The following is a 26,110-nucleotide window of genomic DNA, read 5'->3' on the forward strand; positions in this document are numbered from 1 at the left end:
AGGTGCTGTGATTGAAATACTCCAAAGGCTCGTCACAGAGTTTTCAGAAGCCTCTGAGGAAATGCTCGGGTGAGCATGAAACGCGTCAGGCTGATAAATTGAATGGACTCTGCTCTCTTTTTGCCACGCTGTTTTCCTGCAATAAAAACGAAATTCACAAAACCTACCTGATGCTGGCTCTTCAAAATGGGGAAAACTCATGTGTTGGATTTGTTTACCGGCCGTCCCCGGTCGGGGAAGAGCCCTCACCACATGAAAGTGGTCCAAGCTGCAGTCACCTGGCTTAAAGCACGAATTGGCAGGCAAGGTCGTTTTGCATGATGTTATTTACAGTGTGGATGAAAGTGAACATTTTCCAAACCCACTGGGGAGTTATTTTTTACGAACAATTTTACTCTGGGAGCAGCTTACTTAAAGCGTGATTTATTGCACTACAAGCACCAGCAGGCTCTGGGGGCGTCAACGCCCACTGGAGCAGGTGCTGTGATTGAAATACTCCAAAGGCTCGTCACAGAGTTTTCAGAAGCCTCTGAGGAAATGCTCGGGTGAGCATGAAACGCGTCAGGCTGATAAATTGAATGGACTCTGCTCTCTTTTTGCCACGCTGTTTTCCTGCAATAAAAACGAAATTCACAAAACCTATCTGATGCTGGCTCTTCAAAATGGGGAAAACTCATGTGTTGGATTTGTTTACCGGCCGTCCCCGGTCGGGGAAGAGCCCTCACCACATGAAAGTGGTCCAAGCTGCAGTCACCTGGCTTAAAGCACGAATTGGCAGGCAAGGTCGTTTTGCATGATGTTATTTACAGTGTGGATGAAAGTGAACATTTTCCAAACCCACTGGGGAGTTATTTTTTACGAACAATTTTACTCTGGGAGCAGCTTACTTAAAGCGTGATTTATTGCACTAAAAGCACCAGCAGGCTCTGGGGGCGCCAACGCCCACTGGAGCAGGTGCTGTGATTGAAATACTCCAAAGGCTCGTCACAGAGTTTTCAGAAGCCTCTGAGGAAATGCTCGGGTGAGCATGAAACGCGTCAGGCTGATAAATTGAATGGACTCTGCTCTCTTTTTGCCACGCTGTTTTCCTGCAATAAAAACGAAATTCACAAAACCTACCTGATGCTGGCTCTTCAAAATGGGGAAAACTCATGTGTTGGATTTGTTTACCGGCCGTCCCCGGTCGGGGAAGAGCCCTCACCACATGAAAGTGGTCCAAGCTGCAGTCACCTGGCTTAAAGCACGAATTGGCAGGCAAGGTCGTTTTGCATGTTGTTATTTACAGTGTGGATGAAAGTGAACATTTTCCAAACCCACTGGGGAGTTATTTTTTATGAACAATTTTACTCTGGGAGCAGCTTACTTAAAGCGTGATTTATTGCACTACAAGCACCAGCAGGCTCTGGGGGCGCCAACGCCCACTGGAGCAGGTGCTGTGATTGAAATACTCCAAAGGCTCGTCACAGAGTTTTCTGAAGCCTCTGAGGAAATGCTCGGGTGAGCATGAAACGCGTCAGGCTGATAAATTGAATGGACTCTGCTCTCTTTTTGCCACGCTGTTTTCCTGCAATAAAAACGAAATTCACAAAACCTACCTGATACTGGCTCTTCAAAATGGGGAAAACTCATGTGTTGGATTTGTTTACCGGCCGTCCCCGGTCGGGGAAGAGCCCTCACCATATGAAAGTGGTCCAAGCTGCAGTCACCTGGCTTAAAGCACGAATTGGCAGGCAAGGTCGTTTTGCATGATGTTATTTACAGTGTGGATGAAAGTGAACATTTTCCAAACCCACTGGGGAGTTATATTTTACTAACAATTTTACTCTGGGAGCAGCTTACTTAAAGCGTGATTTATTGCACTACAAGCACCAGCAGGCTCTGGGGGCGCCAACGCCCACTGGAGCAGGTGCTGTGATTGAAATACTCCAAAGGCTCGTCACAGAGTTTTCAGAAGCCTCTGAGGAAATGCTCGGGTGAGCATGAAACGCGTCAGGCTGATAAATTGAATGGACTCTGCTCTCTTTTTGCCACGCTGTTTTCCTGCAATAAAAACGAAATTCACAAAACCTACCTGATGCTGGCTCTTCAAAATGGGGAAAACTCATGTGTTGGATTTGTTTACCGGCCGTCCCCGGTCGGGGAAGAGCCCTCACCACATGAAAGTGGTCCAAGCTGCAGTCACCTGGCTTAAAGCATGAATTGGCAGGCAAGGTCGTTTTGCATGATGTTATTTACAGTGTGGATGAAAGTGAACATTTTCCAAACCCACTGGGGAGTTATTTTTTACGAACAATTTTACTCTGGGAGCAGCTTACTTAAAGCGTGATTTATTGCAGTACAAGCACCAGCAGGCTCTGGGGGCGCCAACGCCCACTGGAGCAGGTGCTGTGATTGAAATACTCCAAAGGCTCGTCACAGAGTTTTCAGAAGCCTCTGAGGAAATGCTCGGGTGAGCATGAAACGCGTCAGGCTGATAAATTGAATGGACTCTGCTCTCTTTTTGCCACGCTGTTTTCCTGCAATAAAAACGAAATTCACAAAACCTACCTGATGCTGGCTCTTCAAAATGGGGAAAACTCATGTGTTGGATTTGTTTACCGGCCGTCCCCGGTCGGGGAAGAGCCCTCACCACATGAAAGTGGTCCAAGCTGCAGTCACCTGGCTTAAAGCACAAATTGGCAGGCAAGGTCGTTTTGCATGATGTCATTTAAAGGGGGGAATAAAAGTGAACATTTTCCAAACCCACTGGGGAGTTATTTTTTACGAACAATTTTACTCTGGGAGCAGTTTACTTAAAGCGTGATTTATTGCACTACAAGCACCAGCAGGCTCTGGGGGCGCCAACGCCCACTGGAGCAGGTGCTGTGATTGAAATACTCCAAAGGCTCGTCACAGAGTTTTCAGAAGCCTCTGAGGAAATGCTCGGGTGAGCATGAAACGCGTCAGGCTGATAAATTGAATGGACTCTGCTCTCTTTTTGCCACGCTGTTTTCCTGCAATAAAAACGAAATTCACAAAACCTACCTGATGCTGGCTCTTCAAAATGGGGAAAACTCATGTGTTGGATTTGTTTACCGGCCGTCCCCGGTCGGGGAAGAGCCCTCACCACATGAAAGTGGTCCAAGCTGCAGTCACCTGGCTTAAAGCACGAATTGGCAGGCAAGGTCGTTTTGCATGATGTTATTTACAGTGTGGATGAAAGTGAACATTTTCCAAACCCACTGGGGAGTTATTTTTTACGAACAATTTTACTCTGGGAGCAGCTTACTTAAAGCGTGATTTATTGCACTACAAGCACCAGCAGGCTCTGGGGGCGCCAACGCCCACTGGAGCAGGTGCTGTGATTGAAATACTCCAAAGGCTCGTCACAGAGTTTTCAGAAGCCTCTGAGGAAATGCTCGGGTGAGCATGAAACGCGTCAGGCTGATAAATTGAATGGACTCTGCTCTCTTTTTGCCACGCTGTTTTCCTGCAATAAAAACGAAATTCACAAAACCTACCTGATGCTGGCTCTTCAAAATGGGGAAAACTCATGTGTTGGATTTGTTTACCGGCCGTCCCCGGTCGGGGAAGAGCCCTCACCACATGAAAGTGGTCCAAGCTGCAGTCACCTGGCTTAAAGCACGAATTGGCAGGCAAGGTCGTTTTGCATGATGTTATTTACAGTGTGGATGAAAGTGAACATTTTCCAAACCCACTGGGGAGTTATTTTTTACGAACAATTTTACTCTGGGAGCAGCTTACTTAAAGCGTGATTTATTGCACTACAAGCACCAGCAGGCTCTGGGGGCGCCAACGCCCACTGGAGCAGGTGCTGTGATTGAAATACTCCAAAGGCTCGTCACAGAGTTTTCAGAAGCCTCTGAGGAAATGCTCGGGTGAGCATGAAACGCGTCAGGCTGATAAATTGAATGGACTCTGCTCTCTTTTTGCCACGCTGTTTTCCTGCAATAAAAACGAAATTCACAAAACCTACCTGATGCTGGCTCTTCAAAATGGGGAAAACTCATGTGTTGGATTTGTTTACCGGCCGTCCCCGGTCGGGGAAGAGCCCTCACCACATGAAAGTGGTCCAAGCTGCAGTCACCTGGCTTAAAGCACGAATTGGCAGGCAAGGTCGTTTTGCATGATGTTATTTACAGTGTGGATGAAAGTGAACATTTTCCAAACCCACTGGGGAGTTATTTTTTACGAACAATTTTACTCTGGGAGCAGCTTACTTAAAGCGTGATTTATTGCACTAAAAGCACCAGCAGGCTCTGGGGGCGCCAACGCCCACTGGAGCAGGTGCTGTGATTGAAATACTCCAAAGGCTCGTCACAGAGTTTTCAGAAGCCTCTGAGGAAATGCTCGGGTGAGCATGAAACGCGTCAGGCTGATAAATTGAATGGACTCTGCTCTCTTTTTGCCACGCTGTTTTCCTGCAATAAAAACGAAATTCACAAAACCTACCTGATGCTGGCTCTTCAAAATGGGGAAAACTCATGTGTTGGATTTGTTTACCGGCCGTCCCCGGTCGGGGAAGAGCCCTCACCACATGAAAGTGGTCCAAGCTGCAGTCACCTGGCTTAAAGCACGAATTGGCAGGCAAGGTCGTTTTGCATGATGTTATTTACAGTGTGGATGAAAGTGAACATTTTCCAAACCCACTGGGGAGTTATTTTTTATGAACAATTTTACTCTGGGAGCAGCTTACTTAAAGCGTGATTTATTGCACTACAAGCACCAGCAGGCTCTGGGGGCGCCAACGCCCACTGGAGCAGGTGCTGTGATTGAAATACTCCAAAGGCTCGTCACAGAGTTTTCTGAAGCCTCTGAGGAAATGCTCGGGTGAGCATGAAACGCGTCAGGCTGATAAATTGAATGGACTCTGCTCTCTTTTTGCCACGCTGTTTTCCTGCAATAAAAACGAAATTCACAAAACCTACCTGATGCTGGCTCTTCAAAATGGGGAAAACTCATGTGTTGGATTTGTTTACCGGCCGTCCCCGGTCGGGGAAGAGCCCTCACCATATGAAAGTGGTCCAAGCTGCAGTCACCTGGCTTAAAGCACGAATTGGCAGGCAAGGTCGTTTTGCATGATGTTATTTACAGTGTGGATGAAAGTGAACATTTTCCAAACCCACTGGGGAGTTATATTTTACTAACAATTTTACTCTGGGAGCAGCTTACTTAAAGCGTGATTTATTGCACTACAAGCACCAGCAGGCTCTGGGGGCGCCAACGCCCACTGGAGCAGGTGCTGTGATTGAAATACTCCAAAGGCTCGTCACAGAGTTTTCAGAAGCCTCTGAGGAAATGCTCGGGTGAGCATGAAACGCGTCAGGCTGATAAATTGAATGGACTCTGCTCTCTTTTTGCCACGCTGTTTTCCTGCAATAAAAACGAAATTCACAAAACCTACCTGATGCTGGCTCTTCAAAATGGGGAAAACTCATGTGTTGGATTTGTTTACCGGCCGTCCCCGGTCGGGGAAGAGCCCTCACCACATGAAAGTGGTCCAAGCTGCAGTCACCTGGCTTAAAGCACGAATTGGCAGGCAAGGTCGTTTTGCATGATGTTATTTACAGTGTGGATGAAAGTGAACATTTTCCAAACCCACTGGGGAGTTATTTTTTATGAACAATTTTACTCTGGGAGCAGCTTACTTAAAGCGTGATTTATTGCACTACAAGCACCAGCAGGCTCTGGGGGCGCCAACGCCCACTGGAGCAGGTGCTGTGATTGAAATACTCCAAAGGCTCGTCACAGAGTTTTCTGAAGCCTCTGAGGAAATGCTCGGGTGAGCATGAAACGCGTCAGGCTGATAAATTGAATGGACTCTGCTCTCTTTTTGCCACGCTGTTTTCCTGCAATAAAAACGAAATTCACAAAACCTACCTGATGCTGGCTCTTCAAAATGGGGAAAACTCATGTGTTGGATTTGTTTACCGGCCGTCCCCGGTCGGGGAAGAGCCCTCACCACATGAAAGTGGTCCAAGCTGCAGTCACCTGGCTTAAAGCACGAATTGGCAGGCAAGGTCGTTTTGCATGATGTTATTTACAGTGTGGATGAAAGTGAACATTTTCCAAACCCACTGGGGAGATATTTTTTATGAACAATTTTACTCTGGGAGCAGCTTACTTAAAGCGTGATTTATTGCACTACAAGCACCAGCAGGCTCTGGGGGCGCCAACGCCCACTGGAGCAGGTGCTGTGATTGAAATACTCCAAAGGCTCGTCACAGAGTTTTCTGAAGCCTCTGAGGAAATGCTCGGGTGAGCATGAAACGCGTCAGGCTGATAAATTGAATGGACTCTGCTCTCTTTTTGCCACGCTGTTTTCCTGCAATAAAAACGAAATTCACAAAACCTACCTGATGCTGGCTCTTCAAAATGGGGAAAACTCATGTGTTGGATTTGTTTACCGGCCGTCCCCGGTCGGGGAAGAGCCCTCACCACATGAAAGTGGTCCAAGCTGCAGTCACCTGGCTTAAAGCACGAATTGGCAGGCAAGGTCGTTTTGCATGATGTTATTTACAGTGTGGATGAAAGTGAACATTTTCCAAACCCACTGGGGAGTTATTTTTTACTAACAATTTTACTCTGGGAGCAGCTTACTTAAAGCGTGATTTATTGCACTACAAGCACCAGCAGGCTCTGGGGGCGCCAACGCCCACTGGAGCAGGTGCTGTGATTGAAATACTCCAAAGGCTCGTCACAGAGTTTTCAGAAGCCTCTGAGGAAATGCTCGGGTGAGCATGAAACGCGTCAGGCTGATAAATTGAATGGACTCTGCTCTCTTTTTGCCACGCTGTTTTCCTGCAATAAAAACGAAATTCACAAAACCTACCTGATGCTGGCTCTTCAAAATGGGGAAAACTCATGTGTTGGATTTGTTTACCGGCCGTCCCCGGTCGGGGAAGAGCCCTCACCACATGAAAGTGGTCCAAGCTGCAGTCACCTGGCTTAAAGCACAAATTGGCAGGCAAGGTCGTTTTGCATGATGTTATTTACAGTGTGGATGAAAGTGAACATTTTCCAAACCCACTGGGGAGTTATTTTTTACGAACAATTTTACTCTGGGAGCAGCTTACTTAAAGCGTGATTTATTGCACTACAAGCACCAGCAGGCTCTGGGGGCGCCAACGCCCACTGGAGCAGGTGCTGTGATTGAAATACTCCAAAGGCTCGTCACAGAGTTTTCAGAAGCCTCTGAGGAAATTCTCGGGTGAGCATGAAACGCGTCAGGCTGATAAATTGAATGGACTCTGCTCTCTTTTTGCCACGCTGTTTTCCTGCAATAAAAACGAAATTCACAAAACCTACCTGATGCTGGCTCTTCAAAATGGGGAAAACTCATGTGTTGGATTTGTTTACCGGCCGTCCCCGGTCGGGGAAGAGCCCTCACCACATGAAAGTGGTCCAAGCTGCAGTCACCTGGCTTAAAGCACGAATTGGCAGGCAAGGTCGTTTTGCATGATGTTATTTACAGAGTGGATGAAAGTGAACATTTTCCAAACCCACTGGGGAGTTATTTTTTACGAACAATTTTACTCTGGGAGCAGCTTACTTAAAGCGTGATTTATTGCACTACAAGCACCAGCAGGCTCTGGGGGCGCCAACGCCCACTGGAGCAGGTGCTGTGATTGAAATACTCCAAAGGCTCGTCACAGAGTTTTCAGAAGCCTCTGAGGAAATGCTCGGGTGAGCATGAAACGCGTCAGGCTGATAAATTGAATGGACTCTGCTCTCTTTTTGCCACGCTGTTTTCCTGCAATAAAAACGAAATTCACAAAACCTACCTGATGCTGGCTCTTCAAAATGGGGAAAACTCATGTGTTGGATTTGTTTACCGGCCGTCCCCGGTCGGGGAAGAGCCCTCACCACATGAAAGTGGTCCAAGCTGCAGTCACCTGGCTTAAAGCACGAATTGGCAGGCAAGGTCGTTTTGCATGATGTTATTTACAGTGTGGATGAAAGTGAACATTTTCCAAACCCACTGGGGAGTTATTTTTTACGAACAATTTTACTCTGGGAGCAGCTTACTTAAAGCGTGATTTATTGCACTACAAGCACCAGCAGGCTCTGGGGGCGCCAACGCCCACTGGAGCAGGTGCTGTGATTGAAATACTCCAAAGGCTCGTCACAGAGTTTTCAGAAGCCTCTGAGGAAATGCTCGGGTGAGCATGAAACGCGTCAGGCTGATAAATTGAATGGACTCTGCTCTCTTTTTGCCAGGCTGTTTTCCTGCAATAAAAACGAAATTCACAAAACCTACCTGATGCTGGCTCTTCAAAATGGGGAAAACTCATGTGTTGGATTTGTTTACCGGCCGTCCCCGGTCGGGGAAGAGCCCTCACCACATGAAAGTGGTCCAAGCTGCAGTCACCTGGCTTAAAGCACGAATTGGCAGGCAAGGTCGTTTTGCATGATGTTATTTACAGTGTGGATGAAAGTGAACATTTTCCAAACCCACTGGGGAGTTATTTTTTACGAACAATTTTACTCTGGGAGCAGCTTACTTAAAGCGTGATTTATTGCACTACAAGCACCAGCAGGCTCTGGGGGCGCCAACGCCCACTGGAGCAGGTGCTGTGATTGAAATACTCCAAAGGCTCGTCACAGAGTTTTCAGAAGCCTCTGAGGAAATGCTCGGGTGAGCATGAAACGCGTCAGGCTGATAAATTGAATGGACTCTGCTCTCTTTTTGCCACGCTGTTTTCCTGCAATAAAAACGAAATTCACAAAACCTACCTGATGCTGGCTCTTCAAAATGGGGAAAACTCATGTGTTGGATTTGTTTACCGGCCGTCCCCGGTCGGGGAAGAGCCCTCACCACATGAAAGTGGTCCAAGCTGCAGTCACCTGGCTTAAAGCACGAATTGGCAGGCAAGGTCGTTTTGCATGATGTTATTTACAGTGTGGATGAAAGTGAACATTTTCCAAACCCACTGGGGAGTTATTTTTTACGAACAATTTTACTCTGGGAGCAGCTTACTTAAAGCGTGATTTATTGCACTACAAGCACCAGCAGGCTCTGGGGGCGCCAACGCCCACTGGAGCAGGTGCTGTGATTGAAATACTCCAAAGGCTCGTCACAGAGTTTTCAGAAGCCTCTGAGGAAATGCTCGGGTGAGCATGAAACGCGTCAGGCTGATAAATTGAATGGACTCTGCTCTCTTTTTGCCACGCTGTTTTCCTGCAATAAAAACGAAATTCACAAAACCTACCTGATGCTGGCTCTTCAAAATGGGGAAAACTCATGTGTTGGATTTGTTTACCGGCCGTCCCCGGTCGGGGAAGAGCCCTCACCACATGAAAGTGGTCCAAGCTGCAGTCACCTGGCTTAAAGCACGAATTGGCAGGCAAGGTCGTTTTGCATGATGTTATTTACAGTGTGGATGAAAGTGAACATTTTCCAAACCCACTGGGGAGTTATTTTTTACGAACAATTTTACTCTGGGAGCAGCTTACTTAAAGCGTGATTTATTGCACTACAAGCACCAGCAGGCTCTGGGGGCGCCAACGCCCACTGGAGCAGGTGCTGTGATTGAAATACTCCAAAGGCTCGTCACAGAGTTTTCAGAAGCCTCTGAGGAAATGCTCGGGTGAGCATGAAACGCGTCAGGCTGATAAATTGAATGGACTCTGCTCTCTTTTTGCCACGCTGTTTTCCTGCAATAAAAACGAAATTCACAAAACCTACCTGAGGCTGGCTCTTCAAAATGGGGAAAACTCATGTGTTGGATTTGTGTACCGGCCGTCCCTGGTCGGGGAAGAGCCCTCACCACATGAAAGTGGTCCAAGCTGCAGTCACCTGGCTTAAAGCACGAATTGGCAGGCAAGGTCGTTTTGCATGATGTTATTTACAGTGTGGATGAAAGTGAACATTTTCCAAACCCACTGGGGAGTTATTTTTTACGAACAATTTTACTCTGGGAGCAGCTTACTTAAAGCGTGATTTATTGCACTACAAGCACCAGCAGGCTCTGGGGGCGCCAACGCCCACTGGAGCAGGTGCTGTGATTGAAATACTCCAAAGGCTCGTCACAGAGTTTTCAGAAGCCTCTGAGGAAATGCTCGGGTGAGCATGAAACGCGTCAGGCTGATAAATTGAATGGACTCTGCTCTCTTTTTGCCACGCTGTTTTCCTGCAATAAAAACAAAATTCACAAAACCTACCTGATGCTGGCTCTTCAAAATGGGGAAAACTCATGTGTTGGATTTGTTTACCGGCCGTCCCCGGTCGGGGAAGAGCCCTCACCACATGAAAGTGGTCCAAGCTGCAGTCACCTGGCTTAAAGCACGAATTGGCAGGCAAGGTCGTTTTGCATGATGTTATTTACAGTGTGGATGAAAGTGAACATTTTCCAAACCCACTGGGGAGTTATTTTTTACGAACAATTTTACTCTGGGAGCAGCTTACTTAAAGCGTGATTTATTGCACTACAAGCACCAGCAGGCTCTGGGGGCGCCAACGCCCACTGGAGCAGGTGCTGTGATTGAAATACTCCAAAGGCTCGTCACAGAGTTTTCAGAAGCCTCTGAGGAAATGCTCGGGTGAGCATGAAACGCGTCAGGCTGATAAATTGAATGGACTCTGCTCTCTTTTTGCCACGCTGTTTTCCTGCAATAAAAACGAAATTCACAAAACCTACCTGATGCTGGCTCTTCAAAATGGGGAAAACTCATGTGTTGGATTTGTTTACCGGCCGTCCCCGGTCGGGGAAGAGCCCTCACCACATGAAAGTGGTCCAAGCTGCAGTCACCTGGCTTAAAGCACGAATTGGCAGGCAAGGTCGTTTTGCATGATGTTATTTACAGTGTGGATGAAAGTGAACATTTTCCAAACCCACTGGGGAGTTATTTTTTACGAACAATTTTACTCTGGGAGCAGCTTACTTAAAGCGTGATTTATTGCACTACAAGCACCAGCAGGCTCTGGGGGCGCCAACGCCCACTGGAGCAGGTGCTGTGATTGAAATACTCCAAAGGCTCGTCACAGAGTTTTCAGAAGCCTCTGAGGAAATGCTCGGGTGAGCATGAAACGCATCAGGCTGATAAATTGAATGGACTCTGCTCTCTTTTTGCCACGCTGTTTTCCTCCAATAAAAACGAAATTCACAAAACCTACCTGATGCTGGCTCTTCAAAATGGGGAAAACTCATGTGTTGGATTTGTTTACCGGCCGTCCCCGGTCGGGGAAGAGCCCTCACCACATGAAAGTGGTCCAAGCTGCAGTCACCTGGCTTAAAGCACAAATTGGCAGGCAAGGTCATTTTGCATGATGTTATTTACAGTGTGGATGAAAGTGAACATTTTCCAAACCCACTGGGGAGTTATTTTTTACGAACAATTTTACTCTGGGAGCAGCTTACTTAAAGCGTGATTTATTGCACTACAAGCACCAGCAGGCTCTGGGGGCGCCAACGCCCACTGGAGCAGGTGCTGTGATTGAAATACTCCAAAGGCTCGTCACAGAGTTTTCAGAAGCCTCTGAGGAAATGCTCGGGTGAGCATGAAACGCGTCAGGCTGATAAATTGAATGGACTCTGCTCTCTTTTTGCCACGCTGTTTTCCTGCAATAAAAACTAAATTCACAAAACCTACCTGATGCTGGCTCTTCAAAATGGGGAAAACTCATGTGTTGGATTTGTTTACCGGCCGTCCCCGGTCGGGGAAGAGCCCTCACCACATGAAAGTGGTCCAAGCTGCAGTCACCTGGCTTAAAGCACGAATTGGCAGGCAAGGTCGTTTTGCATGATGTTATTTACAGTGTGGATGAAAGTGAACATTTTCCAAACCCACTGGGGAGTTATTTTTTACGAACAATTTTACTCTGGGAGCAGCTTACTTAAAGCGTGATTTATTGCACTACAAGTACCAGCAGGCTCTGGGGGCGCCAACGCCCACTGGAGCAGGTGCTGTGATTGAAATACTCCAAAGGCTCGTCACAGAGTTTTCAGAAGCCTCTGAGGAAATGCTCGGGTGAGCATGAAACGCGTCAGGCTGATAAATTGAATGGACTCTGCTCTCTTTTTGCCACGCTGTTTTCCTGCAATAAAAACGAAATTCACAAAACCTACCTGATGCTGGCTCTTCAAAATGGGGAAAACTCATGTGTTGGATTTGTTTACCGGCCGTCCCCGGTCGGGGAAGAGCCCTCACCACATGAAAGTGGTCCAAGCTGCAGTCACCTGGCTTAAAGCACGAATTGGCAGGCAAGGTCGTTTTGCATGATGTTATTTACAGTGTGGATGAAAGTGAACATTTTCCAAACCCACTGGGGAGTTATTTTTTACGAACAATTTTACTCTGGGAGCAGCTTACTTAAAGCGTGATTTATTGCACTACAAGCACCAGCAGGCTCTGGGGGCGCCAACGCCCACTGGAGCAGGTGTTGTGATTGAAATACTCCAAAGGCTCGTCACGGAGTTTTCAGAAGCCTCTGAGGAAATGCTCGGGTGAGCATGAAACGCGTCAGGCTGATAAACTGAATGGACTCTGCTCTCTTTTTGCCACGCTGTTTTCCTGCAATAAAAACGAAATTCACAAAACCTACCTGATGCTGGCTCTTCAAAATGGGGAAAACTCATGTGTTGGATTTGTTTACCGGCCGTCCCCGGTCGGGGAAGAGCCCTCACCACATGAAAGTGGTCCAAGCTGCAGTCACCTGGCTTAAAGCACGAATTGGCAGGCAAGGTCGTTTTGCATGATGTTATTTACAGTGTGGATGAAAGTGAACATTTTCCAAACCCACTGGGGAGTTATTTTTTACGAACAATTTTACTCTGGGAGCAGCTTACTTAAAGCGTGATTTATTGCACTACAAGCACCAGCAGGCTCTGGGGGCGCCAACGCCCACTGGAGCAGGTGCTGTGATTGAAATACTCCAAAGGCTCGTCACAGAGTTTTCAGAAGCCTCTGAGGAAATGCTCGGGTGAGCATGAAACGCGTCAGGCTGATAAATTGAATGGACTCTGCTCTCTTTTTGCCACGCTGTTTTCCTGGAATAAAAACGAAATTCACAAAACCTACCTGATGCTGGCTCTTCAAAATGGGGAAAACTCATGTGTTGGATTTGTTTACCGGCCGTCCCCGGTCGGGGAAGAGCCCTCACCACATGAAAGTGGTCCAAGCTGCAGTCACCTGGCTTAAAGCACGAATTGGCAGGCAAGGTCGTTTTGCATGATGTTATTTACAGTGTGGATGAAAGTGAACATTTTCCAAACCCACTGGGGAGTTATTTTTTACGAACAATTTTACTCTGGGAGCAGCTTACTTAAAGCGTGATTTATTGCACAACAAGCACCAGCAGGCTCTGGGGGCGCCAACGCCCACTGGAGCAGGTGCTGTGATTGAAATACTCCAAAGGCTCGTCACAGAGTTTTCAGAAGCCTCTGAGGAAATGCTTGGGTGAGCATGAAACGCGTCAGGCTGATAAATTGAATGGACTCTGCTCTCTTTTTGCCACACTGTTTTCCTGCAATAAAAACTAAATTCACAAAACCTACCTGATGCTGGCTCTTCAAAATGGGGAAAACTCATGTGTTGGATTTGTTTACCGGCCGTCCCCGGTCGGGGAAGAGCCCTCACCACATGAAAGTGGTCCAAGCTGCAGTCACCTGGCTTAAAGCACAAATTGGCAGGCAAGGTCGTTTTGCATGATGTTATTTACAGTGTGGATGAAAGTGAACATTTTCCAAACCCACTGGGGAGTTATTTTTTACGAACAATTTTACTCTGGGAGCAGCTTACTTAAAGCGTGATTTATTGCACTACAAGCACCAGCAGGCTCTGGGGGCGCCAACGCCCACTGGAGCAGGTGCTGTGATTGAAATACTCCAAAGGCTCGTCACAGAGTTTTCAGAAGCCTCTGAGGAAACTCTCGGGTGAGCATGAAATGCGTCAGGCTGATAAATTGAATGGACTCTGCTCTCTTTTTGCCACGCTGTTTTCCTGCAATAAAAACGAAATTCACAAAACCTACCTGATGCTGGCTCTTCAAAATGGGGAAAACTCATGTGTTGGATTTGTTTACCGCCCGTCCCCGGTCGGGGAAGAGCCCTCACCACATGAAAGTGGTCCAAGCTGCAGTCACCTGGCTTAAAGCACGAATTGGCAGGCAAGGTCGTTTTGCATGATGTTATTTACAGTGTGGATGAAAGTGAACATTTTCCAAACCCACTGGGGAGTTATTTTTTACGAACAATTTTACTCTGGGAGCAGCTTACTTAAAGCGTGATTTATTGCACTACAAGCACCAGCAGGCTCTGGGGGCGCCAACGCCCACTGGAGCAGGTGCTGTGATTGAAATACTCCAAAGGCTCGTCACAGAGTTTTCAGAAGCCTCTGAGGAAATGCTCGGGTGAGCATGAAACGCGTCAGGCTGATAAATTGAATGGACTCTGCTCTCTTTTTGCCAGGCTGTTTTCCTGCAATAAAAACGAAATTCACAAAACCTACCTGATGCTGGCTCTTCAAAATGGGGAAAACTCATGTGTTGGATTTGTTTACCGGCCGTCCCCGGTCGGGGAAGAGCCCTCACCACATGAAAGTGGTCCAAGCTGCAGTCACCTGGCTTAAAGCATGAATTGGCAGGCAAGGTCGTTTTGCATGATGTTATTTACAGTGTGGATGAAAGTGAACATTTTCCAAACCCACTGGGGAGTTATTTTTTACGAACAATTTTACTCTGGGAGCAGCTTACTTAAAGCGTGATTTATTGCAGTACAAGCACCAGCAGGCTCTGGGGGCGCCAACGCCCACTGGAGCAGGTGCTGTGATTGAAATACTCCAAAGGCTCGTCACAGAGTTTTCAGAAGCCTCTGAGGAAATGCTCGGGTGAGCATGAAACGCGTCAGGCTGATAAATTGAATGGACTCTGCTCTCTTTTTGCCACGCTGTTTTCCTGCAATAAAAACGAAATTCACAAAACCTACCTGATGCTGGCTCTTCAAAATGGGGAAAACTCATGTGTTGGATTTGTTTACCGGCCGTCCCCGGTCGGGGAAGAGCCCTCACCACATGAAAGTGGTCCAAGCTGCAGTCACCTGGCTTAAAGCACAAATTGGCAGGCAAGGTCGTTTTGCATGATGTTATTTACAGTGTGGATGAAAGTGAACATTTTCCAAACCCACTGGGGAGTTATTTTTTACGAACAATTTTACTCTGGGAGCAGCTTACTTAAAGCGTGATTTATTGCACTACAAGCACCAGCAGGCTCTGGGGGCGCCAACGCCCACTGGAGCAGGTGCTGTGATTGAAATACTCCAAAGGCTCGTCACAGAGTTTTCAGAAGCCTCTGAGGAAATGCTCGGGTGAGCATGAAACGCGTCAGGCTGATAAATTGAATGGACTCTGCTCTCTTTTTGCCACGCTGTTTTCCTGCAATAAAAACTAAATTCACAAAACCTACCTGATGCTGGCTCTTCAAAATGGGGAAAACTCATGTGTTGGATTTGTTTACCGGCCGTCCCCGGTCGGGGAAGAGCCCTCACCACATGAAAGTGGTCCAAGCTGCAGTCACCTGGCTTAAAGCACGAATTGGCAGGCAAGGTCGTTTTGCATGATGTTATTTACAGTGTGGATGAAAGTGAACATTTTCCAAACCCACTGGGGAGTTATTTTTTACGAACAATTTTACTCTGGGAGCAGCTTACTTAAAGCGTGATTTATTGCACTACAAGTACCAGCAGGCTCTGGGGGCGCCAACGCCCACTGGAGCAGGTGCTGTGATTGAAATACTCCAAAGGCTCGTCACAGAGTTTTCAGAAGCCTCTGAGGAAATGCTCGGGTGAGCATGAAACGCGTCAGGCTGATAAATTGAATGGACTCTGCTCTCTTTTTGCCACGCTGTTTTCCTGCAATAAAAACGAAATTCACAAAACCTACCTGATGCTGGCTCTTCAAAATGGGGAAAACTCATGTGTTGGATTTGTTTACCGGCCGTCCCCGGTCGGGGAAGAGCCCTCACCACATGAAAGTGGTCCAAGCTGCAGTCACCTGGCTTAAAGCACGAATTGGCAGGCAAGGTCGTTTTCCATGATGTTATTTACAGTGTGGATGAAAGTGAACATTTTCCAAACCCACTGGGGAGTTATTTTTTACGAACAATTTTACTCTGGGAGCAGCTTACTTAAAGCGTGATTTATTGCACTACAAGCACCAGCAGGCTCTGGGGGCGCCAACGCCCACTGGAGCAGGTGTTGTGATTGAAATACTCCAAAGGCTCGTCACGGAGTTTTCAGAAGCCTCTGAGGAAATGCTCGGGTGAGCATGAAACGCGTCAGGCTGATAAACTGAATGGACTCTGCTCTCTTTTTGCCACGCTGTTTTCCTGCAATAAAAACGAAATTCACAAAACCTACCTGATGCTGGCTCTTCAAAATGGGGAAAACTCATGTGTTGGATTTGTTTACCGGCCGTCCCCGGTCGGGGAAGAGCCCTCACCACATGAAAGTGGTCCAAGCTGCAGTCACCTGGCTTAAAGCACGAATTGGCAGGCAAGGTCGTTTTGCATGATGTTATTTACAGTGTGGATGAAAGTGAACATTTTCCAAACCCACTGGGGAGTTATTTTTTACGAACAATTTTACTCTGGGAGCAGCTTACTTAAAGCGTGATTTATTGCACTACAAGCACCAGCAGGCTCTGGGGGCGCCAACGCCCACTGGAGCAGGTGCTGTGATTGAAATACTCCAAAGGCTCGTCACAGAGTTTTCAGAAGCCTCTGAGGAAATGCTCGGGTGAGCATGAAACGCGTCAGGCTGATAAATTGAATGGACTCTGCTCTCTTTTTGCCACGCTGTTTTCCTGGAATAAAAACGAAATTCACAAAACCTACCTGATGCTGGCTCTTCAAAATGGGGAAAACTCATGTGTTGGATTTGTTTACCGGCCGTCCCCGGTCGGGGAAGAGCCCTCACCACATGAAAGTGGTCCAAGCTGCAGTCACCTGGCTTAAAGCACGAATTGGCAGGCAAGGTCGTTTTGCATGATGTTATTTACAGTGTGGATGAAAGTGAACATTTTCCAAACCCACTGGGGAGTTATTTTTTACGAACAATTTTACTCTGGGAGCAGCTTACTTAAAGCGTGATTTATTGCACAACAAGCACCAGCAGGCTCTGGGGGCGCCAACGCCCACTGGAGCAGGTGCTGTGATTGAAATACTCCAAAGGCTCGTCACAGAGTTTTCAGAAGCCTCTGAGGAAATGCTTGGGTGAGCATGAAACGCGTCAGGCTGATAAATTGAATGGACTCTGCTCTCTTTTTGCCACACTGTTTTCCTGCAATAAAAACGAAATTCACAAAACCTACCTGATGCTGGCTCTTCAAAATGGGGAAAACTCATGTGTTGGATTTGTTTACCGGCCGTCCCCGGTCGGGGAAGAGCCCTCACCACATGAAAGTGGTCCAAGCTGCAGTCACCTGGCTTAAAGCACAAATTGGCAGGCAAGGTCGTTTTGCATGATGTTATTTACAGTGTGGATGAAAGTGAACATTTTCCAAACCCACTGGGGAGTTATTTTTTACGAACAATTTTACTCTGGGAGCAGCTTACTTAAAGCGTGATTTATTGCACTACAAGCACCAGCAGGCTCTGGGGGCGCCAACGCCCACTGGAGCAGGTGCTGTGATTGAAATACTCCAAAGGCTCGTCACAGAGTTTTCAGAAGCCTCTGAGGAAACTCTCGGGTGAGCATGAAACGCGTCAGGCTGATAAATTGAATGGACTCTGCTCTCTTTTTGCCACGCTGTTTTCCTGCAATAAAAACGAAATTCACAAAACCTACCTGATGCTGGCTCTTCAAAATGGGGAAAACTCATGTGTTGGATTTGTTTACCGCCCGTCCCCGGTCGGGGAAGAGCCCTCACCACATGAAAGTGGTCCAAGCTGCAGTCACCTGGCTTAAAGCACGAATTGGCAGGCAAGGTCGTTTTGCATGATGTTATTTACAGTGTGGATGAAAGTGAACATTTTCCAAACCCACTGGGGAGTTATTTTTTACGAACAATTTTACTCTGGGAGCAGCTTACTTAAAGCGTGATTTATTGCACTACAAGCACCAGCAGGCTCTGGGGGCGCCAACGCCCACTGGAGCAGGTGCTGTGATTGAAATACTCCAAAGGCTCGTCACAGAGTTTTCAGAAGCCTCTGAGGAAATGCTCGGGTGAGCATGAAACGCGTCAGGCTGATAAATTGAATGGACTCTGCTCTCTTTTTGCCAGGCTGTTTTCCTGCAATAAAAACGAAATTCACAAAACCTACCTGATGCTGGCTCTTCAAAATGGGGAAAACTCATGTGTTGGATTTGTTTACCGGCCGTCCCCGGTCGGGGAAGAGCCCTCACCACATGAAAGTGGTCCAAGCTGCAGTCACCTGGCTTAAAGCATGAATTGGCAGGCAAGGTCGTTTTGCATGATGTTATTTACAGTGTGGATGAAAGTGAACATTTTCCAAACCCACTGGGGAGTTATTTTTTACGAACAATTTTACTCTGGGAGCAGCTTACTTAAAGCGTGATTTATTGCAGTACAAGCACCAGCAGGCTCTGGGGGCGCCAACGCCCACTGGAGCAGGTGCTGTGATTGAAATACTCCAAAGGCTCGTCACAGAGTTTTCAGAAGCCTCTGAGGAAATGCTCGGGTGAGCATGAAACGCGTCAGGCTGATAAATTGAATGGACTCTGCGCTCTTTTTGCCACGCTGTTTTCCTGCAATAAAAACGAAATTCACAAAACCTACCTGATGCTGGCTCTTCAAAATGGGGAAAACTCATGTGTTGGATTTGTTTACCGGCCGTCCCCGGTCGGGGAAGAGCCCTCACCACATGAAAGTGGTCCAAGCTGCAGTCACCTGGCTTAAAGCACAAATTGGCAGGCAAGGTCGTTTTGCATGATGTTATTTACAGTGTGGATGAAAGTGAACATTTTCCAAACCCACTGGGGAGTTATTTTTTACGAACAATTTTACTCTGGGAGCAGCTTACTTAAAGCGTGATTTATTGCACTACAAGCACCAGCAGGCTCTGGGGGCGCCAACGCCCACTGGAGCAGGTGCTGTGATTGAAATACTCCAAAGGCTCGTCACAGAGTTTTCAGAAGCCTCTGAGGAAATGCTCGGGTGAGCATGAAACGCGTCAGGCTGATAAATTGAATGGACTCTGCTCTCTTTTTGCCACGCTGTTTTCCTGCAATAAAAACAAAATTCACAAAACCTACCTGATGCTGGCTCTTCAAAATGGGGAAAACTCATGTGTTGGATTTGTTTACCGGCCGTCCCCGGTCGGGGAAGAGCCCTCACCACATGAAAGTGGTCCAAGCTGCACTCACCTGGCTTAAAGCACGAATTGGCAGGCAAGGTCGTTTTGCATGATGTTATTTACAGTGTGGATGAAAGTGAACATTTTCCAAACCCACTGGGGAGTTATTTTTTACGAACAATTTTACTCTGGGAGCAGCTTACTTAAAGCGTGATTTATTGCACTACAAGCACCAGCAGGCTCTGGGGGCGCCAACGCCCACTGGAGCAGGTGCTGTGATTGAAATACTCCAAAGGCTCGTCACAGAGTTTTCAGAAGCCTCTGAGGAAATGCTCGGGTGAGCATGAAACGCGTCAGGCTGATAAATTGAATGGACTCTGCTCTCTTTTTGCCACGCTGTTTTCCTGCAATAAAAACGAAATTCACAAAACCTACCTGATGCTGGCTCTTCAAAATGGGGAAAACTCATGTGTTGGATTTGTTTACCGGCCGTCCCCGGTCGGGGAAGAGCCCTCACCACATGAAAGTGGTCCAAGCTGCAGTCACCTGGCTTAAAGCACGAATTGGCAGGCAAGGTCGTTTTGCATGATGTTATTTACAGTGTGGATGAAAGTGAACATTTTCCAAACCCACTGGGGAGTTATTTTTTACGAACAATTTTACTCTGGGAGCAGCTTACTTAAAGCGTGATTTATTGCACTACAAGCACCAGCAGGCTCTGGGGGCGCCAACGCCCACTGGAGCAGGTGCTGTGATTGAAATACTCCAAAGGCTCGTCACAGAGTTTTCAGAAGCCTCTGAGGAAATGCTCGGGTGAGCATGAAACGCGTCAGGCTGATAAATTGAATGGACTCTGCTCTCTTTTTGCCACGCTGTTTTCCTGCAATAAAAACGAAATTCACAAAACCTACCTGATGCTGGCTCTTCAAAATGGGGAAAACTCATGTGTTGGATTTGTTTACCGGCCGTCCCCGGTCGGGGAAGAGCCCTCACCACATGAAAGTGGTCCAAGCTGCAGTCACCTGGCTTAAAGCACGAATTGGCAGGCAAGGTCGTTTTGCATGATGTTATTTACAGTGTGGATGAAAGTGAACATTTTCCAAACCCACTGGGGAGGTTTTTTTTATGAACAATTTTACTCTGGGAGCAGCTTACTTAAAGCGTGATTTATTGCACTACAAGCACCAGCAGGCTCTGGGGGTGCCAACGCCCACTGGAGCAGGTGCTGTGATTGAAATACTCCAAAGGCTCGTCACAGAGTTTTCTGAAGCCTCTGAGGAAATGCTCGGGTGAGCATGAAACGCGTCAGGCTGATAAATTGAATGGACTCTGCTCTCTTTTTGCCACGCTGTTTTCCTGCAATAAAAACGAAATTCACAAAACCTACCTGATGCTGGCTCTTCAAAATGGGGAAAACTCATGTGTTGGATTTGTTTACCGGCCGTCCCCGGTCGGGGAAGAGCCCTCACCACATGAAAGTGGTCCAAGCTGCAGTCACCTGGCTTAAAGCACGAATTGGCAGGCAAGGTCGTTTTGCATGATGTTATTTACAGTGTGGATGAAAGTGAACATTTTCCAAACCCACTGGGGAGTTATTTTTTACGAACAATTTTACTCTGGGAGCAGCTTACTTAAAGCGTGATTTATTGCACTACAAGCACCAGCAGGCTCTGGGGGCGCCAACGCCCACTGGAGCAGGTGCTGTGATTGAAATACTCCAAAGGCTCGTCACAGAGTTTTCAGAAGCCTCTGAGGAAATGCTCGGGTGAGCATGAAACGCGTCAGGCTGATAAATTGAATGGACTCTGCTCTCTTTTTGCCACGCTGTTTTCCTGCAATAAAAACGAAATTCACAAAACCTACCTGATGCTGGCTCTTCAAAATGGGGAAAACTCATGTGTTGGATTTGTTTACCGGCCGTCCCCGGTCGGGGAAGAGCCCTCACCACATGAAAGTGGTCCAAGCTGCAGTCACCTGGCTTAAAGCACAAATTGGCAGGCAAGGTCGTTTTGCATGATGTTATTTACAGTGTGGATGAAAGTGAACATTTTCCAAACCCACTGGGGAGTTATTTTTTACGAACAATTTTACTCTGGGAGCAGCTTACTTAAAGCGTGATTTATTGAACTACAAGCACCAGCAGGCTCTGGGGGCGCCAACGCCCACTGGAGCAGGTGCTGTGATTGAAATACTCCAAAGGCTCGTCACAGAGTTTTCAGAAGCCTCTGAGGAAATGCTCGGGTGAGCATGAAACGCGTCAGGCTGATAAATTGAATGGACTCTGCTCTCTTTTTGCCACGCTGTTTTCCTGCAATAAAAACGACATTCACAAAACCTACCTGATGCTGGCTCTTCAAAATGGGGAAAACTCATGTGTTGGATTTGTTTACCGGCCGTCCCCGGTCGGGGAAGAGCCCTCACCACATGAAAGTGGTCCAAGCTGCAGTCACCTGGCTTAAAGCACGAATTGGCAGGCAAGGTCGTTTTGCATGATGTTATTTACAGTGTGGATGAAAGTGAACATTTTCCAAACCCACTGGGGAGTTATTTTTTACGAACAATTTTACTCTGGGAGCAGCTTACTTAAAGCGGGATTTATTGCACTACAAGCACCAGCAGGCTCTGGGGGCGCCAACGCCCACTGGAGCAGGTGCTGTGATTGAAATACTCCAAAGGCTCGTCACAGAGTTTTCAGAAGCCTCTGAGGAAATGCTCGGGTGAGCATGAAACGCGTCAGGCTGATAAATTGAATGGACTCTGCTCTCTTTTTGCCACGCTGTTTTCCTGCAATAAAAACGAAATTCACAAAACCTACCTGATGCTGGCTCTTCAAAATGGGGAAAACTCATGTGTTGGATTTGTTTACCGGCCGTCCCCGGTCGGGGAAGAGCCCTCACCACATGAAAGTGGTCCAAGCTGCAGTCACCTGGCTTAAAGCACGAATTGGCAGGCAAGGTCGTTTTGCATGATGTTATTTACAGTGTGGATGAAAGTGAACATTTTCCAAACCCACTGGGGAGTTATTTTTTACGAACAATTTTACTCTGGGAGCAGCTTACTTAAAGCGTGATTTATTGCACTACAAGCACCAGCAGGCTCTGGGGGCGCCAACGCCCACTGGAGCAGGTGCTGTGATTGAAATACCCCAAAGGCTCGTCACAGAGTTTTCAGAAGCCTCTGAGGAAATGCTCGGGTGAGCATGAAACGCGTCAGGCTGATAAATTGAATGGACTCTGCTCTCTTTTTGCCACGCTGTTTTCCTGCAATAAAAACGAAATTCACAAAACCTACCTGATGCTGGCTCTTCAAAATGGGGAAAACTCATGTGTTGGATTTGTTTACCGGCCGTCCCCGGTCGGGGAAGAGCCCTCACCACATGAAAGTGGTCCAAGCTGCAGTCACCTGGCTTAAAGCACGAATTGGCAGGCAAGGTCGTTTTGCATGATGTTATTTACAGTGTGGATGAAAGTGAACATTTTCCAAACCCACTGGGGAGTTATTTTTTACGAACAATTTTACTCTGGGAGCAGCTTACTTAAAGCGTGATTTATTGCACTACAAGCACCAGCAGGCTCTGGGGGCGCCAACGCCCACTGGAGCAGGTGCTGTGATTGAAATACTCCAAAGGCTCGTCACAGAGTTTTCAGAAGCCTCTGAGGAAATGCTCAGGTGAGCATGAAACGCGTCAGGCTGATAAATTGAATGGACTCTGCTCTCTTTTTGCCACGCTGTTTTCCTGCAATAAAAACGAAATTCACAAAACCTACCTGATGCTGGCTCTTCAAAATGGGGAAAACTCATGTGTTGGATTTGTTTACCGGCCGTCCCCGGTCGGGGAAGAGCCCTCACCACATGAAAGTGGTCCAAGCTGCAGTCACCTGGCTTAAAGCACGAATTGGCAGGCAAGGTCGTTTTGCATGATGTTATTTACAGTGTGGATGAAAGTGAAGATTTTCCAAACCCACTGGGGAGTTATTTTTTACGAACAATTTTACTCTGGGAGCAGCTTACTTAAAGCGTGATTTATTGCACTACAAGCACCAGCAGGCTCTGGGGGCGCCAACGCCCACTGGAGCAGGTGCTGTGATTGAAATACTCCAAAGGCTCGTCACAGAGTTTTCAGAAGCCTCTGAGGAAATGCTCGGGTGAGCATGAAACGCGTCAGGCTGATAAATTGAATGGACTCTGCTCTCTTTTTGCCACGCTGTTTTCCTGCAATAAAAACGAAATTCACAAAACCTACCTGATGCTGGCTCTTCAAAATGGGGAAAACTCATGTGTTGGATTTGTTTACCGGCCGTCCCCGGTCGGGGAAGAGCCCTCACCACATGAAAGTGGTCCAAGCTGCAGTCACCTGGCTTAAAGCACGAATTGGCAGGCAAGGTCGTTTTGCATGATGTTATTTACAGTGTGGATGAAAGTGAACATTTTCCAAACCCACTGGGGAGTTATTTTTTACGAACAATTTTACTCTGGGAGCAGCTTACTTAAAGCGTGATTTATTGCACTACAAGCACCAGCAGGCTCTGGGGGCGCCAACGCCCACTGGAGCAGGTGCTGTGATTGAAATACTCCAAAGGCTCGTCACAGAGTTTTCAGAAGCCTCTGAGGAAATGCTCGGGTGAGCATGAAACGCGTCAGGCTGATAAATTGAATGGACTCTGCTCTCTTTTTGCCACGCTGTTTTCCTGCAATAAAAACAAAATTCACAAAACCTACCTGATGCTGGCTCTTCAAAATGGGGAAAACTCATGTGTTGGATTTGTTTACCGGCCGTCCCCGGTCGGGGAAGAGCCCTCACCACATGAAAGTGGTCCAAGCTGCAGTCACCTGGCTTAAAGCACAAATTGGCAGGCAAGGTCGTTTTGCATGATGTTATTTACAGTGTGGATGAAAGTGAACATTTTCCAAACCCACTGGGGAGTTATTTTTTACGAACAATTTTACTCTGGGAGCAGCTTACTTAAAGCGTGATTTATTGCACTACAAGCACCAGCAGGCTCTGGGGGCGCCAACGCCCACTGGAGCAGGTGCTGTGATTGAAATACTCCAAAGGCTCGTCACAGAGTTTTCAGAAGCCTCTGAGGAAATGCTCGGGTGAGCATGAAACGCGTCAGGCTGATAAATTGAATGGACTCTGCTCTCTTTTTGCCACGCTGTTTTCCTGCAATAAAAACGAAATTCACAAAACCTACCTGATGCTGGCTCTTCAAAATGGGGAAAACTCATGTGTTGGATTTGTTTACCGGCCGTCCCCGGTCGGGGAAGAGCCCTCACCACATGAAAGTGGTCCAAGCTGCAGTCACCTGGCTTAAAGCACGAATTGGCAGGCAAGGTCGTTTTGCATGATGTTATTTACAGAGTGGATGAAAGTGAACATTTTCCAAACCCACTGGGGAGTTATTTTTTACGAACAATTTTACTCTGGGAGCAGCTTACTTAAAGCGTGATTTATTGCACTACAAGCACCAGCAGGCTCTGGGGGCGCCAACGCCCACTGGAGCAGGTGCTGTGATTGAAATACTCCAAAGGCTCGTCACAGAGTTTTCAGAAGCCTCTGAGGAAATGCTCGGGTGAGCATGAAACGCGTCAGGCTGATAAATTGAATGGACTCTGCTCTCTTTTTGCCACGCTGTTTTCCTGCAATAAAAACGAAATTCACAAAACCTACCTGATGCTGGCTCTTCAAAATGGGGAAAACTCATGTGTTGGATTTGTTTACCGGCCGTCCCCGGTCGGGGAAGAGCCCTCACCACATGAAAGTGGTCCAAGCTGCAGTCACCTGGCTTAAAGCACGAATTGGCAGGCAAGGTCGTTTTGCATGATGTTATTTACAGTGTGGATGAAAGTGAACATTTTCCAAACCCACTGGGGAGTTATTTTTTACGAACAATTTTACTCTGGGAGCAGCTTACTTAAAGCGTGATTTATTGCACTACAAGCACCAGCAGGCTCTGGGGGCGCCAACGCCCACTGGAGCAGGTGCTGTGATTGAAATACTCCAAAGGCTCGTCACAGAGTTTTCAGAAGCCTCTGAGGAAATGCTCGGGTGAGCATGAAACGCGTCAGGCTGATAAATTGAATGGACTCTGCTCTCTTTTTGCCACGCTGTTTTCCTGCAATAAAAACGAAATTCACAAAACCTACCTGATGCTGGCTCTTCAAAATGGGGAAAACTCATGTGTTGGATTTGTTTACCGGCCGTCCCCGGTCGGGGAAGAGCCCTCACCACATGAAAGTGGTCCAAGCTGCAGTCACCTGGCTTAAAGCACGAATTGGCAGGCAAGGTCGTTTTGCATGATGTTATTTACAGTGTGGATGAAAGTGAACATTTTCCATACCCACTGGGGAGTTATTTTTTACGAACAATTTTACTCTGGGAGCAGCTTACTTAAAGCGTGATTTATTGCACTACAAGCACCAGCAGGCTCTGGGGGCGCCAACGCCCACTGGAGCAGGTGCTGTGATTGAAATACTCCAAAGGCTCGTCACAGAGTTTTCAGAAGCCTCTGAGGAAATGCTCGGGTGAGCATGAAACGCGTCAGGCTGATAAATTGAATGGACTCTGCTCTCTTTTTGCCTCGCTGTTTTCCTGCAATAAAAACGAAATTCACAAAACCTACCTGATGCTGGCTCTTCAAAATGGGGAAAACTCATGTGTTGGATATATATATATATATATATATATATATACATATACAGACACACACACACATATATATATATATATATATATATATATATATATATATATATATATATATATATATATATACATATACATATATATATATTCAATGAAAAAACCATAGGTTTTACACACGTTATAGTTAGGAAGTAGCATTTACAAAACCTATGAAA

The sequence above is a fragment of the Lissotriton helveticus genome, chromosome 6 (genome assembly GCF_964261635.1).
Source record: "Lissotriton helveticus chromosome 6, aLisHel1.1, whole genome shotgun sequence".
Taxonomy (NCBI): Eukaryota; Metazoa; Chordata; class Amphibia; order Caudata; family Salamandridae; genus Lissotriton; species Lissotriton helveticus.